Raw genomic sequence first — 19688 nt, forward strand, 5'->3', positions numbered from 1 at the left:
CAAAGCCAATTTAAAAAGTAACTCATACGGCAAATAGTTATTCTTGCTGTGCTTTATACAAATAGCCAGGCCAAGTATAATAAGACTAAAGCTTATTTCTCAAATAAATCAGTTCTATCATGATTTGTTTTTAATAGAAATCAGAACTGGTGAGAGAAAAATTAATGTACCATGGTACTTGTTATTAGATTCTAGTCTCATCAATTGTTTTTGAGATTTGTCTGCAATTTAGACTAACCCTGCTTATTTCTGTGAACCAACTAGTGATCTCTAGCTTCAGCTCAAAAGAAATAGGAGGGATGAGTAATGCAAAAATCTGGATCAATATTCTAATGCTGGGCACATATTGGAATTGGCTAGCAACTCCATCCCCCTAAGTCTTAGCAGACATGACTATAGCTTTCAGCTACGTGAGCATGGCAGCAGCTTCAGGATATTGTTTTGGAGCTGTCCTCACCCTGTTATTTCATTTTGACAACTTCTAAATCTAATAACCTGATTTGTCTTCTCTTGCCTTCAGGCCATCAAGCACCAGATAATCCTCAGTGAGTGATACATCCCCTTAATATTCAATAGCCACCCTTCTGTAGGGGACCGATAGAATGCCGCATCAGTGGGACAAGACAGAGGTGAAATCCTGCCCCTCTCTCCCTTGGACCTGGCTGGTACTGCTTTTACCATCCCATGGAGTCACACTGCCCTGACAAGTAACAAGAGCCCAAGGCCCACAGAACAACCACCATGGTCCCTCTGTCAGCAAGAGGCAGTTACAGAAGACTGACCTTCATCCATTTTCCCCAAAGAATTGGGGTCTTGGACTCTTGATGTGTGAAATGTTATAGTAGGCAGCTAGTCAGACTTGAGCAGGGAAGGAGAGGGCCCCTCTCCCCAACCAGGAATGTCAGATGACCATCGCGTGATGGTCAAGTGGTTGTTAACTGTTTCTCTAAAATAAAAGTAATGGCAAAACAGCAATTACTTATGCACAAACCTAATAATTGGTTGCTTCAAGTGCCAGGGAAAGACAGTCTCCCAATAGATAGAAAAACCTGAAACTGGTGATCAGCTCTCTGATAAGATTTTAGGAGTCAGGTGAGTTGTTTCAAGCATGTGCACTAAGAGGCAAAATGGCAGAGTTTAACTGGTATATAATCTTCCTCTAGGAACATGCAGCTGGTAAGGGAAAAATGCCTCAAGTGACCATGTGCACAACTTCATAAACACACTGCAAATATGACCCCTCTCAAGTGCGGGCAGGCCACTGTGCATGCGGACAGCAACCCTAAGAAAACAATGAGGGGAGAAGGAATGCAAGACCCTGGAAATATGCCAATGTATAAAACCACAAGTCAAAGGTCAGGTCAAACAGGGCACTTGATCTGTCAAGTCGCCCACTTGTCCCTCTTTCTTTCATTCCTGCTCTAAACTTTTACTCAACTTGTACTCCTGCCTCAGTCTCTCACTCTGCCTTATGCCCCTCAAATTCTTTCTTCTGAGGAGGCAAGGATAGAGGTTGCTGCATACCAGTATGGATTCACTGCCCTAACAATGTTGAGCATAGAGTGAGGAAAGAGACTACCTAAACTGAATAGAATAGGGTGGGCATATGCTGATTATAATTATATTTGCTATTTGTATTATATTATCTAATACCTACCTATTGTGTTATTGGTTAAAAATTTCTTCAGAAATCATCTCCCCATTTATTCATATAGTTGCAGTGAGAATTGAACTATTATTGTTATGTAATTTTATTCATTTCCATGATTGATAGGGCTAGAGATGAGACCATTTGAGTGACTGAGGCCATTCCCTGGAAATACAGGTGAAAATGGAAGTCATTTTTTTCTTGGTTCCTAGATTGTAATACAGGAGACCCATGCATTATCGGTTGGTTGTTTTATTGCTTGGACAGTGAAGGAAATGAAGCTTGTCTGTGGAGAGGTCATAAAACAGGAAGATCTATAGAGAGGCACATGAAAGAGATGGACAAACAAACTGATCAGTGGAGCTCACTGTTCCAATTCTTTCCTGATGTTTAAAGCTGAAATTCTTTCATCTTTCCTTATCTACTCTTAAGGGCTCTTGGATAGATGTTCTTGTGCATTTTTCTGTCTTGAAGGTGATCTGCTATGTAATCTCACTCTAGCATCTCACTTTTCTCAGAGATGAACCTTGCTTTTGGTTAAACCTCTATTACCTATCCATTAATTCTATCAGTTGCTTGCTCTTCGAAAATTGATCTGACAAACTTATTCATAGTGAGTTGTTAATAGACCAATGTATTTTCACATATCTGGTAAATCAGAATTTTCCAGAAAGATATTACAATTTTCTATTACTTTGTTATACCAGTTATTTCAGAGAACTTGAGGCTGACTGAGCAAAATGTGAACCCTTGATAGAGTCTGGACTGGCTTCTTCCTAATTTGTCATTTTTCATCTCTACCATCTCTCTCTCTGGACTTGCTGCCTCTTTCTCTGTGCCTCCTGTGTGTCACTGCTTTCCTCAGCGATGTATATGTGGCCCATTTGAGGTGATGGGGCCTATACACAAAGCTGACAAGTAACTTCCATATTTTATCCAAAATTTAAAAATCAGCTCCACTTGAACTCTATGGAGGTTCCTACTTACCGTGATAAAAATAAATCAGAAAAACAAAAACATTCCCTGGCTACAGGTACTTGGCGTTATAACAGACATATCAAATTCACATGCATAATCTCTGGCCACATCTCCTACCATCCATTTCTCCCCTACTCAGAGCCAATCTGCTAAGCAGGTTCTTCCCTCAGAAATGTGTATGGCTTACCCACTGCCTTTGTTTTCTAGGGATGCTATAATAAAGTACCACAAAATAGGTGGCTGAGAACAGCAGAAATTTATTTTCTCGCAGTTTCAGAGGTCAGAAGTCCAAAGTCAAGTGTTGGCAGTGTGGCTGTTTTTGGAGACCCATTCCAAGCATCTCTCCAAGTTTCTGGTGTCTGCCAGCAGGACTTGGCTTGTAGATGTGTCACTCTAATCTCTGCCTCCACCTTCATATCACCTTCTTCTGTGTCTCTGTGTCCCCCCATCTCCTTCTCTATTCTCTTATAAGAATATCAGTCATAGGGTAGAGAGCCCACCCTAATCCAGGATAATCTCATCTTGAGAATTTTAACATAATTATGTCTACAAAGACCTTATTTCTAAATAAAGTCATATTCTTAGGTAGCAGGGTAGGACTTGGATGTAACTTTTTTTTGGGGGGAGGCACTGTCAACCCACTATACCTCTCCTCCTCACTCTTATCATATCTTCATTTAAATCCCATCACAAAAAGAGCTTCCCTGACCACGCTATCAAAAATAAACTCTCATGCCCTACTTAATAACAAACCTCCTCACTCTGCATCTACTTATAGCTTGCTATGGCCTAACACAACTGCATGATACAATTCCATTATAGCTCCACTGCTAACCAACATAATCTTTCAGTATCCCATCTTCTATTTGTTGAGGGAGAAAAAAAATCTAATTCGTAAATGTATTTGTTTTTTTCCTGGCCATGACTCATGTACAAACAGGTGGATTGGCTACCCTGATATCAGGTACTCACCGTTGGTCCAATTCCAGTGACTGGAAGTATGGATTTATATGAGGAAACTAGGGTCATGTAGGTATATAACAGAGAAATTCTCTTAGCAAAAGAACTAGGCATGTATAATATTATAATTATTTAACTTTTTTTTTCCTTGAGATAGGGTCTTGCTCTGTCACCCAGGCTGGAGTGCATTGGCATGAACACCGCCCACTGCAGCCTTAACCTTCTGGGCTTAAGTGATCTTCCCACCTCAGTGCCCCCACCCCCACCCCCCTGCTAGTTGCTGGGACTATAGGCACATGCCACCACACCTGGCTAAGTTTCTAATTGTTGGAGAGGGGTCTTGCCGTGTTGCTCAGGCTGGTCTTGAACTCCTGGGCTCAAGCAACCCTCTCACCTTGGCCTCCCAAAATGTTGGGGTTACAGGTGTGAGCCACCATACCCAGCCTTGTTTTGACTTCCTGTTTTGACCCAGCCTTGTTTTGACTTCCCCTCTCTGTTCCCCCATCCCTCCTTTGTTTCCTTCTTTCCCTTATAGATATGTATACACACACACACACACACACACACACACACACACACACAGTCTGTAAAGTTGCAGTTAGTGAATTTTAGTTTTTCAGAGTTAACCATGCAATAAACCAATGTTGTGGTCTCTAGTGTTTACTCGGCTGTTTGGAGGCTGGTTTCATCTTATGTTTCTTTTTGTATTTGCCTTATCTTTCTTCATCAGAAAATATTTGGGGATAGCACAATAGAAAGAATATTTGGAGATCAGAAACTTAGATTTTCTGACTACCACCAATTAGCTGTGTCTGATTTATATTTATATCTGATAAATATTTACATTTAATATCAAGAGGAGGGAAATTTGATGAGTCTAATATGCAAAATGTATATTTATAAAATTGGTCAATTGCTCCAATATGAGCCACTGTGGGTCCAAAGTTTTGAGTAGCAATCCAAAAATGAATAAATTTTTAGTCACATAATTTATAACTTCTAGAAAATTAAGGAGAAATTTTGGCTTCAAAGAAGAATAACTTTTTTTGTCTTTCTACTGATATGAAGAAACTATTCCTTCCATGAGTCCTCATGGAGAGGGCACTATATAAATGCAATAAAACGCTCCTTAGTTATATCCTGAAATTAACTACAGTAGTGGTTTCTGTAATGATTAAGGGAATGGCATCTTAAATTGGGTTCAAATTTTCCTACCACCATTTATAAGATGAATGGGCTTCAGAAAATTAATCTTTGTTGGTTTAGTTTCCTCGTTGTTAAAATATTGAAAACAGTAGGGTATAACTCAAGTTTTTTTTTTTTGTGAAGAGTAAATGAAATCTTATGCACATGATTCTTTTTGTTGTTGTTGTTGTTGTTGTTGTTGAGATGGAGTCTTGCTCTGTTGCCAGGCTGGAGTGGTGCAGTGGTTGCAATCTCGGCTCACTGCAGCCTCTGCCTTCTGGGTTCAAGTGATTCTTCCGCCTCAGCCTCCTGAGTAGATTGGACTGTAGGCATGTGCCACTATGCCAAGCTAATTTTTGTATTTTTAGTAGAGATGGGGTTTCACCCATGTTGGCCAGGAAGGTCTTGATCTCCTGACCTCGTGATCCACCTGCCTTGGCCTCTCAAATGGCTGGAATTACAGGTGTGAGCCACCGCTCCCGGCTGCATATGATTCTTAGAATGGTGCTGGGCACATAGTCAACACAAAATATTAAGCTTTCTTAGAATGGTGCTGGGCACATAGTCAACACAAAATATTAAGCTATCACTGTTAGTGAAATGCAATTTATTATTTTAAAAAATTGTCAAAAAATAATGATAGCCTAATGTCAAGTTGAATTTCTTTCACAGTAAGTTTTTGGTCAAGCCAAAAGTTTCAGAGTTCTTTGATGATCATACTTAACTCAATGAGATATTTCATAGTAGATGAATGAGTTTATCTATTCTTCAGATAAGAATTTACCTGTTCAGATAATCATCTATAAATAGTTTCATTCAACATAGTTTGTGAGAAGTATTGATCAGTATTGATTTTGTGGTTATACGCTGACAAGTACTTGGAGTACAGCCATTCTGAGTTGTTGATTAAGTGTAAAACTCATGTTTGATATTTGAAAGGAGTAAAAAAAGATTTAAAAGCGAGAAACTTGATAAAGACACATCTTAGTAGAAACCCTCTTTTTCTGCATGGAGATGGGCTGAGGCTACCTGTGGGAAATATTAATGTTATTGTTAAAATGTAATCTGAGGCTTGACCCAGTATCTAATTGAATGTGCAATTGAAACTCACAAATTTTAAATCAGAGAGCAGAGGTGCAATAATTTTACCTTGGAAAGTTCTGAAAGCAGGTGTAAACAAATGCTCACCTCAGCCATAAATAAAAGCTCAGTGAAATATTTATAGAATGTTTAACCTTGAGCAATATTCCTTTCTTGTAGGTGCTCCAAATGTATGCCAAACTAACTAAATGGATTTAATGTATTGTGCAGATGTATTGAATAAGGGCCATTTAAGAGTTAGAGAATATATATCCAAAACAATCATTTTAGTTACAGAATATTTTATGGTACAATTTATGTTTGAAATTACTTTGGTGGCTATCTGTAGAAGATTGTTGGAAGGCAATAGTGAAATCAAGATGTGGCGGTTAATTTTATATGTTAAGTTGACAGGGCTAAGGAATGCCCAGACAGCTGGTAAAACATTATTTCTTGGTGTTAATATGAAGGAATTTTTGGAAGATATTAGCATTTGAATAAGTAGACTAAGAAAGTGGCCCTCACCAGTGTAGATGGGCATAATCCAATCCATTGAAAGTCCAAACAAAATTAAAGAATAGAGAAAAGACAAATTTGCTCTCTCTACTTGAACAGGGTCATCCATCTTCCCCTGTCTACAAACATTGGTTCTCCTCATTCTTGGGCCTTAGATTTGAACCATAACTTACACCATCAGATCCCTGGTTCTCAGGTCTTCAGGCTTGGTCTGAAACTATACCACTGGCTTTCATGGCCTACCAGCTTGCAGACGGCAGATAGTGGGACATCTCAGCCTCCGTAATTGTGCAACCCAATTCCTAATAAATGAATATATTCCTCTATATCTATAGGTATCCTATATGGTCTGTTTCTCTGGAGAACCCTGACTAATATACAGAGACAAATTAGGCTGCTATAGCAGGAGTATAGGTGAGATGCTTATAGCTGAAGGTGAATCAGTTCAAGGATTTGTGAAAGCTCCTAGTAGGACACCCACATGATTCATACCCAATCTTAATATTCATATCTGCAGGTTTAGTTAATTCTGCCAAGGCATACAGGGAATAAAAGTTTAATACAGTTAAAAAGATATTTTATATTTTAGCAGTGGATATATGCCTTGACAGAAGAAATGTACATTTTAAAACAAACCATACATACCTTTCCAGGGAACTGAACAGGAATCAGAGAGAAAAATTTTCAGTGATATGAGCTAGGTGACAGTTCCTCTGTAGTTGACACAGATAAGAACGGCCAAACTAGCCCTCTTTTTTGCTAATTCTATCTCTGAATGCTGAAGATATAAAAGTCCACAAGACTCTGAAAGTGAATAGATGATTCCACTGAAGTCCAAGTCTCTTTCTGGAAAATAATATAAGTTAAAAAAAAATATTCTTTGAAGGTCACATTTTAGGGAATCTATTATACTAAAATTAGGAAACTTCTGAATCCATATATTTATAGTGACAACCTGGCAATATTAAGAGGTATTGCGAATACAGATCACTCTCTCAAAGCAGATGAGGTCATGTGTGCAAAAATATTAATTTTAAATTTAGAAGTTTATCAAGAACTATGAAGGATCTGAGATTTTTATTCTACCGGTAAATTAACAAGTTAGCTTGCCACTGTTTCATGGATGTCACCAGCAGACATGGGATTTTATTTTTGTTCAAAGACAAAGGATTGTATTACCCTTGGCACAGCAGATAGCATGAATTTCAAGTTTCATTTGATCCCCTTGCTCTTACCCACACTAAGCCCCACAGGAGCAATGTATAGATGGGTCAAGGTGGATGCTGTGCCCACTGTGTTAGTATCACAGCTGAGAAACCTCATGCTTAGGAAACCCCAATGTATTATAAGATGGCTGAAAGCAAACTTGACCAATATTTGCTCTGAAAGGAGACATTATTTTTATTATATTGCACAGAAAACAGACCTGCCCTCTGCCTCAGAGGTAGATAATATCTCCATCTTCCATGGGTCCTTGCTATCCAAACATCCTTCAAAAGAGAGTCCAGAAAAATATCTGCTAGTAACACTGTTTACAAGACATAGGGAAATATGAGAAACTCATGGAGAATTTTATTCCAACAGTGTTCAGAAAGAAAGCCACACAAATTCAAACATAATTTTAACTACGGTAAACTTGTCTGCATTGCAAAACATTTATCATTGTAAAAAAAATGTATAGTCACCAATAGCTTGCAGCACACATATATCCTATTTAAGTACCTGAGTGGAAAAACTATTTTATATATGATGTAGCTAGTCTAAATTGGGCTCTCCCAAATTGCTCAACCAAAAACAGATAAAGTGTTCTTATTTGCACCTTCAGCAAGGGAACAAGCTCTCTTCATCCATTGGGATTGTAATAGTAAAATACCTGAGACTAGGTAATTTATATAAAATATACATTTATGCTGGAGTTCTGGAGGTTTGGAAGTCTACGATCAAGACGCCAGCAAGTTTGGTGTCTGGTACAAGATGGTGTACTGTTGTTGCTGTATCTTCTGAAGGGAAGGAATGGCGCATCATCACGTAAGAAACAGTGGAAGAGCAGGAGAGGCTAACTCTCCCTGAAGCCTGTTTTAGGAGGCCATTAATCAATTTATGAGGTCTCTGCCCTTTTGACTTAATTACTACTCAAAAGGTCCCTCCTCTTGAAACTGCTGCATTGGGAATTACATTTTGACATGAATTTGGAGGGGACACCATCATTCAAACCATAATGCAATCCCAGCCAACCTTTTTGTGAGAATTCCATTCTGTCCCTTCTAAGCATGTCCATCTCTTCTACTTGGAGTCTTACTATATATAGCTAGATTAAAGGTCCTGTTACCTGTGGGGAATAGTGAGGAGGCTACAAATGGAGGCAACACGTGTTTTAAAATTCCTACCATATATCGTATTGAGACAATTTACAAGGTTATTGGAAATGATATACAGAGAACCAAAACAATAGAAATTTTCCAGAATTATAACTCATAGTCTTTTCACTGAGCTCAGAAAAGACACTTCAGCTGTTTATAACATATGGTAAATACTGTTAGCAAAAGAATAAGTAGCTATAGATTTCTTACTGTGAATCTCTGTATTGTAGCTAATAGCAGATTTTTCAGAATTAATCATGCATTAAAGTTAAGTTCCATGATGACTTTTGGTGTTTACTCAGCTATTTGGAGTGATGTTTAGTCTTGCTATTCTTTTTCTCCACTTTTTAGCACTGCATTACATAAATTGTAATTATTGCTTCCTCATTTCATCTTCCTCTCTATCTGACTTGACCACTAAGCTAATGTCACACAGTTTAGACTTTTTGGTATGAAGTAACTCAAATTAAAATTTAAATTTTTGGACAGGCACTGTGGGTAATGCCTGTAATTCCAGGATTTGGAGAGGCAAAGGCAGGAGAATCGTTTGAGGCCAGGAGTTCAAGACATGCTTGGGCAATATAGCAAGACCTTGTCTCAAGTAAAAATACAAAAAATTACCCAGACTACAGGCATGTGCCTGTAGTCCCAGCTACTACAGAGGCTGAGGAGGGAGAGTTACTTGAGCCCAGGAGTTCAAGCTTGTGGTGAGCTATGATTGTGCCATGGCACTCCAGCCTGGGCAACAGAGTGAGACCTTATCTCAAGAAAACATTAAATTTCTGTAAATTAATGAAATATGACTGGATAAAGAAATGGAACTACTATATTTTTGAAGGCTAACATGAAAGCTGTGGAAAGACACAATAATGGAAGTCACTAAAAAGAAATTGCTCTCAAATTAGGATTAGGTGAGCCAAATGTATATAATTATAAATAAAAGAATGGAAAACATTTAAAAAAGAGTTTACACTTATATTACTTACAACTAACTTTAAGTTGTGTTCTAGGTTTAAAGAAGTATATACAGAAAACTACAGATTTTTAAAAGTTTGTATATGTTTATCAATAATAAGGCACTAAACTATAGTCAGCAGATCTATACATGAGATCTAAGCCTTAGTCAGATATCACAAGGTTGGCAAAAGAATAACTCTATCTATTGATTCATCAATCTGTTGCCTATCATCTGTTTTTATGTCATCATATTTCTATCTGTGTTTTTTAATTGCCCATTTTAGCCAACATTTTCAAGTAAGTGACAAATCTTAGTGATATAATGTATGGGGGCTTCCTCTCCAGAGGTGGTAGTTGCTTGCATGGATGCTCTCCTGCTCCTTCAGAGGTTTTTGCATATGCCTATTCTAAGTCAGTCTGTGCTGATTATAAAACTTAATCCATTAAAGATAATTTAATTTCCCCTGAATTTTTCAGGAGAGAGAGAAAGCCCCTTCACATACAGGTGGTCAAACTGGGTAGGTGTATAGTTGTTTGTTTTTATTAGTTTGCTTTTGTTTTTTCACTTATGATTGAGTTATGAGCATTTATTCCTAGCATTATGTCTTAGAAAAATATGATTTTGAGAGGCATTGTATGACATTTCATCAAATATAGGCTCTTTTAAATTTACTTTAGTGCCCAAACTTTGTACATTTAGGTTACTGATATGGTTTCATTCTATGTCCCCACCCGAATCTCATCCTGTAGCTTCCATAATTCTCACATGTTGTGGAAGGGACCCAGGGGGAGATGATTGAATCATGAGGGTGAGTCTTTCCTGTATTGTTCTCGTGACAGTGAAGGGGTCTCACGAGATCATAGTCTTAAAAATGAGAGTTTCCCTGCACAAGCTCTCTTTGCCTGCTGCCATCCATATAAGATGTGACTTGGTGCTCCTTGCCTTCCACCATGATTATGAGGCCTACCCAGCCATATGGAACTGTAAGTACAATAAACCTCTTTCTTTTGTAAATTGCCCAGTCCAGAAAGAAAGTCCACTGTCTTTATTAGCAGTGTGAAAATGGACTAATACAGTTATCAAACATTTTTAATTCTAATAATTTAAACTTGGCAGAGATCTGCTATGATAATACTTTGTGCTTATTGTGCAATTTATCCTTTGGATAAATTACTAGAAGTGGAACTTCTATGTAAAAAAGTATGAACAATTCCAAGGCTTTGCTATCTGTAGCTAAAGTACTTTACAGAGCTTATTCCAATTTACATTCCCTTCAGCTAACTTATTGCATCCTATTTAACAATAAATATTGACATTTTAAGTTTTATCAAATTGCCAGGAAAAAATAGTGTTGTGCTACTTTAACGCATATTTGGTTCCAAGGGGTACATATCCCCCATATGTTTATTGATCGGTTTTTGTTTCTTTTTTGTGAGTTGACTGAACTCAGTACATCCTTCCAGGAGATATTAATTGTGGTTGATCTTATTTACTACAAATACTTTACCCAGCTTGTTTACTTTTTAATTTTGCCTGTGGTGTCTTCAGGTGCACAATACACCAACAAAACTAGAATTATAAAAATTTTATTGCTACCATTAAGTAAATAAATTGTTACCATTTATTTATTTTTTTAAAGAGAAAACATTTAAATGATTAAAGGGCGTCCTTGTAACTAACAGTAAATACATCAAAAAATTACTTGATTAGAATTTATGAGTTTTAAATCCTGTCATTAAAAAGTTGAAAAAAAGAATGACATTATGGCTTTGCTATAACAAGATGCTGCTTTTATAATGTAAAATATGGTTACTTGCTTGAAAAATAAACTCAAGAGAATAAATTTATTTGTTTATTTTGTCATTTACTCATCCAGGCAAATCCCAAATGGTGAAGTTGCAGTAATATTATTGGTATGGGGTTGGAATACATCTTTTAGCTGTCTGTGTGATTTTTCTGAAAGATAATGTTTCTTTAGAAAAGGACATATTAAAAACATTTTTCCAAAGAAGAAAAAAATAAGAAAAAAAATTGTAGCATTTCATATACATCAAAATGAAGTGTGATATATATTTGCCAATTATCTAAAAGTAAATCTCAGCAAAAATGCAATAACTTTCATTACAAGAACAAAATGTGAAATATAATTTGTGTGTGTGTGTGTGTGTGTGTGTGTGTAGTGTTATACAGAGCGAAGCATATATAGTTTAATATGCTTTAAAGGCTGAAGACATTTTTAAAGCATCAACCATGGAAATGAAATTAATTGAAAAAAGAGATAGAGAGACTGAAACCTAGAAGAAGAATTAAACTAATCACTGAAAGCTACTAAAATTTTAATACAGCAGGTTTTTAAAAAAAAATTGTTAATTTTTGTGTGTACATAATAGGTGTATATATTTGTGGGGTATATAAGATATTTTAATAAAGGCATGCAATGTGAAATAATCACATCATGGAGAATGGGGTATTCATCCCCCTCAATTCTTTGTGTTACAAACAATCCAACTACACTCCTTCAGTTATTTTTAAATGTACAAGTAAGTTATTATTGACTGTAGTCACCATGTTGTGCAAACAGTATGCCTCGTTCATTCTATTTTTTTGTACCCATTCACTACACCCACCTCCTCCCCCTCCCCCCACTACTCTTCCCAGCCTCTAGTAATCATCCTTCTACTTTCTATGTCCATGAGTTCAATTGTTTTGATTTTTAGATCCTACCAATAAGTGACAACATGTGACATTTGTCTTTCTGTGGTTGCCTGATTTCACTTAACATAATGATCTCCAGTTCCATCGATGTTGTTGCAAATGACTGGATGTCATTCTTTTTATGGCTGAATAGTACTCAGTTGTGTGTAAGTACCACATTTTCAACATCCATTCATCTGTTGATAGACACTTAGGTTGCTTCTAAATCTTAGCTATTGTGAACAGTGCTACAACAAACAAGGGAGTGCAGATATCTCTTCAATATACTGATTTCCTTTCTTTTGGGTATGTATCCAGCAGTGGGATTGCTGGATCATATGGTATCTATTTTTACTTTTTTGTGAGAAAGCTTCAAGCTGTTCTCCACAGTAGTTGTACTAATTTATATTTCCACCAACAGTGTATAAGGATTCCCTTTTCTTCACATCCTCACCAGCATTTGTTATTGCCTGTAGTTTGGATATAAGCCACTTTAACCCGGAGTGAGATGATATCTCATTGAAGTTTTGATTTGCATTTCTCTGATGATCAATGATATTGAGCACCTTTTCATATATTTGTTTGTCATTTGTAAGTCTTCTTTTGAGAAATGTCTATTCAAATCTTTTCCCTATGTTCTGATCAGATTACAAGATTTTTTTCTCCTGTAGAGTTGTTTGCGCTCCTTATATATTCTGGTTATTAATCCCTTGTCCAGATGGGTAGTTTGCAAATACTCTCTACCATTCTGTAGGTTGTCTCTTCACTTTCATGATTGTTTCCTTTGCTGTGCAGAAGCTTTTTAACTTGGTATGAGCCCATTTGTCCATGTTTACTTTGGTTGCCTCTGTTTGTGGGGTATTATTCAAGAACTTTTTGCCCAGACCAATGTCCTGGAGCTTCTCCCAAATTTTTTCTTGTAGTGGTTTCATAGTTTTATGTCTCAGATTTAGGTCTTTAATCCATTTTGATTTTGTTTTTATGCACTGGGAGAGAGAGGGGTCTAGTTTCTTTCTTCTGCATATGGACATCCAGTTTTCCCAGAACCATTTATTGAAGAGACTGTCTTTTCCACAGAGTATGTTCTTGACACCTTTGTTGAAAATGAATTCATTGTGTGGATTTGTTTCTGGGTTCTCTATTCTGTTCCATTGGTCCATGTGTTTGTTTTTAATGCCATAGCAGAAGATTTTAAAAAGCATATTTTAAAACTTTTTAAATTTTATGGATACATAGTTCTGCATGTTTATAGGATACATGTGATGTTTTGAAACAAATATGCAATGTGTAATTACCGAGTCTGGGTAATTGGAATATCCATAATCTCAAAAATTTATCATTTATTTTGTGTTGGGAATATTCTAAATTTTCTTGTCTAGCTATTTTGGAATATACAATAAATGATTGTTAACAATAGTTGCTCTATTGTACTACCAAACCCTAGAACTTATTTTTGCTATTTAGCTCTATTTTTGTACCCATGAAAACCAACCCCTCTTCATCTCCCCTGCGCACTACTCCTCCCAGCCTCTGGTAACCACGATGCTGTTCACTATTACCATGAGATCAATTTTTAAAAGAGGATTTTTTAAAAATAAGATATTTTTCCTATATTCAAATGGAAGCTGACAAGAAGTTACTGTGAGCCATATTTTTATTTCAAATGAGGAAGTATTTTAAAAATTCTTTTCTAACAACTTTTTGAATGTTTAGTTTCTTCTTAAGAGCCTGACCCCATTCTTTGCTTTTGCACTGTTCTTGAATTTTCTTTCCCTAACAAGATGTTTTACATGCAAATGCATTATATTTTACTTAAATTGGAGTCTGCTATCATCTCTTATCTTGTGGCATCATATCTTGCTCTGCCTTACTCCTGTTTTAATAGTTTGGCATGAAACAACTGCCACAAACTGACAATTGATTTGTTTTGGGAGCTTCTGGGGCAGGTGCAGAAAGACGTAAGTTTGAAAATATAAAAAAGAGATGCCTGTTGGAAGTTCATTCACTTGCAAATGAAATAGAAAAATTGGATTCGGGGAAGAGGCAGAGAAAAAGGTCAACCTAAAAATAAATAATTGGCTTTCAGAAAATTGATAATTGGGTGAATTTGACTTGTGCTTCTTAAAAAAATGAGGTATAATTTACAGAAGGAGAAATGCACTGATCTTATGTTTACAGATTGATAAATGTTCACAGACAGGTATCCTACACCCTAGTTGAAATATAAAATATTGTAATAAGCCTGGAATGTTATCTCACATCCACTTCTACTCCATCTCCACCTTTCCAGTAATTTCTATTCTTATTTTTATAGCCCTAGATTAGTTTTGCCTATTCTTGAATTTTACATAAATAAATTATCCAGTATAACTTATTTTGCATCTATTTCTTTTCTATAACAACATTTTACCATTTATTAATGTTATTGTATGTAGGGGTTCAGTCAGGATGGTGGGAGAAACTGTAAAATAAATCAAAACTTTCTTGGAAGGCCTGAGGTTTTTGCAAATGCCTTAAGATTAAATTATGGCTGAAGGCAACCTAATCCTCTTTGAGCTATAGCAAGGATAATTAACACAGGAATGTAGAGGAGTCTATCTAAATAGCTTGTTTAATCATGTCATCCTAAGACTAACCTTTGGCCATCCGCGGGTGCATGATTGCTCTCTACTCTGGGGGGATCGGCAAAGGTAATTACCTTCTAGTGGTGGTCACTTGAGAGCTTTTGTCGTTTAATGCGTACTGAAAAAATGCCAGGAAGGCCAGTGAGTCGGGGCCCCAGCTGCTACTCTTTACAGCACTCTCCTTGGAGTCTGTAAGTGGCCTGGACGCTCAGCTGGACTGACAAGCATAATGTCTGTGTCAGTGTACATTATTCATCTGTCCTTGGGTCAGGGTCTGCGGGACGGACCCTCCCCACTGAGCTGGTGCCCTGTGTGAGGAACACTGCGAAGGGAACATGATGGAGCCCCCAAAAACGAAGGTGAAAAGGACTGCGCGGGTCAGTGAGTCAGTAAGTCATTGGTGCCCAGTCGGGATTTCCAAGTTTGGCGGGGGATTGTTCAGGCTGAGATTTCATCGTGGGACAACAGTCATCAGCTCAACAAAAACAGTATATAAAAATATTGAAACAGCTACTTAAGGCTAGTGGAGCCTCAGTTTCCCAGGCTTAATTAAGGGACCTAATGCAAACTGTTGTAAACCATAGTCCATATGTAGAGCTCTGAGAACAAGTTAGGGAGAAATCTTTTTTTTTTTTTTTTGAGATGGAGTCTTGCTCTGTGCCCAGTGGCACAATCTCAGCTCATTGCAAGCTCCGCCTCCTGGGTTCACACCATTCTCCTGTCTCAGCCTACCGAGTAGCTGGGACTACAGGTGTCCGCCACCATGCCCGGCTAATTTTTTGTATTTTTAGTAGAGACGGGGTTTCACTGTGTTAGCCAGGATGATCTTGATCTCCTGACCTCGTGATCCACCCACCCTGGCCTCCAACACAGGCATGAGCCACTGCGCACAGCCAGGAGAAATCTTAAACAACGTTATGCACAAGGGCAACGGGTCCCAGTAACAGCCCTAACACTATGGGCTTTAGTTAGAGCTGCTCTGGTTCCATTACACACAGAAGAGCCTAAAAAGTGGAAGGAGGAGGAACTGTCACCTGCCTTACCGCCTCCTCTTCCCTCAGGCCCAATATCACGGGCCAAAATAACAAAGAGGAAACGGAGATTTTACCTGAGCCCTCTCCTCCAATAAATAGGGAAAAGGACAAGAGACATGCTCCAGCTGTGGGACCTTGTCTTAAGGATGCAGCATTAAAAGGGGAGCTCTTAGCTTGCCCAGTAATGCAAGATTGGCAAAGCAGTCAGGCATGCTATCTATGTCAGTGTGTGTCTTTGGTTCAGGGTCTGAAAGACGGACCCAGGCAATTGTGTGTGTGTATATATGTATATTTTATAACTGAGTAGTACTCCATTGTATAGATATCACCAAATTGTTTAGCGGTTGGTTTGGTTGCCACCAAATGAATTTGATGATCAACTTTCCTTTTTCTGACCCTCAAAAAAGTCATTGGAGTTTTGATAAAGATGGTATTGAATCTATAAATTAATTTGGGGAGTATTGCGAGCTTAACAATATTGATCCATGATCATGGAATGTTTGTTTATTTATTTGGCTATTCTTTTATTTCTTTCAATAATATTTCATACTTGTTAATGTACAAATCTTGCCCTACTTTTATTAAATATACACCTATTTTATTGTTTTTGATGCTATTGTAAATAGTATTGCTTTATTAATTTTGTCTTTTTTTCTAGTATATAGAAATACAATTGATTTTACTATATTGAACTTGTATCTTGCAATGTGCTGAACTCATTTATTAGTTCTAATAGTTTTTTGGTGGAGTTGTTAAGATTTTTTGTATACAAGAATGTGTCATCTATGAAACAAGATAGTTTTACTACTTTCTTTCAAATCTGGTTAACTTTTATTTCTTTTTATTGTTTAATTTACCTGGGAAGATCCTTAGGCACTATGTTTAATAAAATTGTTGAGAGTTGACATGCTTGTTCCTGATTTTATGAAGAAATATTCCAGAGTTTCACATGATATTAGCTGAGCATGTTTAATAGCCACGCTTTATCAAATTTAGGAAGTTTCTTTCTCTTCCTACTTTGGCTGAGATTTTTTATCATAAAGAGTTGTTGAATTTGGCCAATTCTCTATTGAAATGGTCATGTGCTTTTTTTCTTTCTTTTATTAATATGGCATATGACATGGATTTATTTTCTCATGTATCTTAGTCCATTTTGTGCTGATAAACCACAACTGGGTAATTTACAAAACCCAGAAATTTATATTTTCACAGTTCAGGAGTTTGGGAAGTCCAAAATCCAAGAGCTGAAATTTGGTAAAGTCCTTTTTGCTGGGTCCTCTGGAAGAAAGGAATACTGGGTCCCCACATGACAGAAAGTGGGAGGTAAGGAGACAATAAGGGGCCAGACTTGCCCTTTTACAATGATATTAATCCCACTCAAGAGAAGAAAGAGCTCATGGCCCTATTACCACCCAAAGATGCCATTTTTCAACACTGCCACAAGGCAAACAACTTTCAACATGAGTTTTGGAGGGGACAAACATTCAAACCATAGCAACATGTTTTACATTAACATTGCATTCCTGGGATACATCCTAATTGTTCATGGTGCATGATCCTTTCTAGGTTACTGAATTGTTGCTACTATTTTGTTGAGAATTTTTGTGTACATATTCCTCCAAAAATACTGGTTTGTAGTTTCCTTTTTGTAATATTTTCATCTGGTTTGAACACTACCTTCTTAAAATGACTTGAGAAATGTTCATTCATCTTCTGCTCTTTGAGAGAGTTTAATATTGGTGTTAATTTAAAAATATTTGGTAGGATATACCAGTGAAGTTGTGTGTTCCTGTGCTTTTCTATTTGAGATATTTAAAAATTAGTAATTCAACCTATTTGGTCATTATGGGTTTATTTGGATTTCTTATACCTTTTGAGGTGAGTTTTTATAGTTTGTGAATTTACAGAAATCTGTTCATTTCATCTAGGTATCTAATTTTTTCATATACATTTATTTAATAATCCATTTTAATATTTTTTATTTTCATGAGCTTGGTAGAAATTATTCCTCTTTTAATACTGATTTTAATAATGTGACTCTTTTTCTTGTTCAGTCTGGTTACACGTTTGTCTTTTTTGTTGTTTTTCTTTTAACATAACACATTATTGGTTTTGTCTATTTTCTGTATTGTTTTTATATTCTATATTCCATTAATTTCCACTATAATTCATACTATTTTCTCCAATTGTATTGCATTGATTTAGTTTGCTCTTGTTTCTAGTTTCTTAAAGTGGAACATTAGGTTGTTTATTTGAAATTTTTCTTCTTTTATTACATAGGTGTTTACAGCTATAGCTGATCAACTGAGCACTACTTTAGCTGCATTCCATAAATTTTACTATGTTGTTTTGTTTTCATTTATCTCAAAATATTTTCAATTTTCCTTGTGATTTTTTGGCCCATTGGTTAGGAATGTGTTGTTTGCCACATATTTGTGAATTTTCCAAATGGCCTTCTATAATTGATTTTTAATTTCATTTCATTATGATAGGAGAAACCACTTTCTCCACTTACAATAATTTTAAATTTATTGAGTCTTGTTTCATAGCCTAGCATATAGTTTATCCTGAGGAATGTTTCAAATGCACATGAGAAGTATGAGTATTCTTCAGTTGTCAGGTGGAGTGCTTTATAGATGTCCGTTAGGTCTTATTAGCTTATGATAATTTTCAAATCTTATCTTTGTTATTTGAATAGTTGTTCTATCCTATACTGAAAATGGGGTATTGAATGCTCCAACTACCATTGTTGAACTGACTATTTCTCTCTTCAATTCTGTCAGTTTTTGCTTCATGTATTTTGGGACTCTGTTATATATATAATATATACATATATATATTATATATATGTAGTTATAATTGTTTGCTGATGTGTTGGCCATTTTATAATTGTAAAATGTCCTCTGCTTTTCAACATTTTTTGTCTTGAAGTCTGTGTTGTCTGATATTATTATAGCCACATTAACTCTCTTTTGGTCACTGTTTGCATAGTATACCTTTTCCTGTCATTTAACTTTCAGTCTATTTTTGTCTTCAACTGAAGTGTATCTCTCTTAGAAAGTATGCTGTTGACTCTTTTTTTTTTTCCTATTCATTCTGCCAGTCTCTACCTTTTGATTGGAATGTTTATCCATTTACATTTAACATGATTACTAATTATATAAGTTTTATTTTTTCTTTGTTGTTTCTCTATTCCTCCATTATTGCTCCCTTTTGTGTTAAGTAGATACTTTTAATAATACTACTTTCATTCTTGTGTTGTCTCTTTGATTATATTTCAGGAAATATTGTTTATACATTGCCTTGGAATTTGTAGTTGACTTGACTTGAAACAATATTTTTCAGATTAATACCAACTTAATTTCAATAATATATAAAACCACATATATGTATGTATGCCTGTATGCATATATTTCTATTTCTTTCTCTTCTTTTGTGCTATTATTTATACAAATTATATTCTTATACATTATAAGCCAATGCCAATTAGCATCATTTTACAATTATTGCTTGTTGAAATTGTGTTTTAAGTCATATAGCAGAGAAAAAGAGTTTCAAACAGAAATACATTTATACCATCTTTTATATTTACCAATGTAGTTACCTTTACTGGTGCTATTTATTTATTTGTGAGGATTCAAGTTATAGCCT

At 36.2% G+C, this 19688-nt stretch overlaps 1 long non-coding RNA gene across 2 annotated transcripts in view; it reads left to right on the plus strand.

Annotated features, from left to right (window-relative positions):
• The window catches only part of LOC134739409 (uncharacterized), a 62154-nt gene extending 50470 nt beyond the window's left edge, over positions 1–11684 (plus strand). For both annotated transcript variants that reach the window (XR_010126037.1, XR_010126036.1), the window contains one exon: positions 521–11684. This is a non-coding gene — a long non-coding RNA (uncharacterized LOC134739409). The remainder of the gene's footprint in view (positions 1–520) is intronic.
• The last annotated feature ends 8004 nt before the right edge of the window (positions 11685–19688 follow it).

Source organism: Pongo pygmaeus, chromosome 3 (genome assembly GCF_028885625.2).
Source record: "Pongo pygmaeus isolate AG05252 chromosome 3, NHGRI_mPonPyg2-v2.0_pri, whole genome shotgun sequence".
In the NCBI taxonomy this organism is placed as follows: domain Eukaryota; kingdom Metazoa; phylum Chordata; class Mammalia; order Primates; family Hominidae; genus Pongo; species Pongo pygmaeus.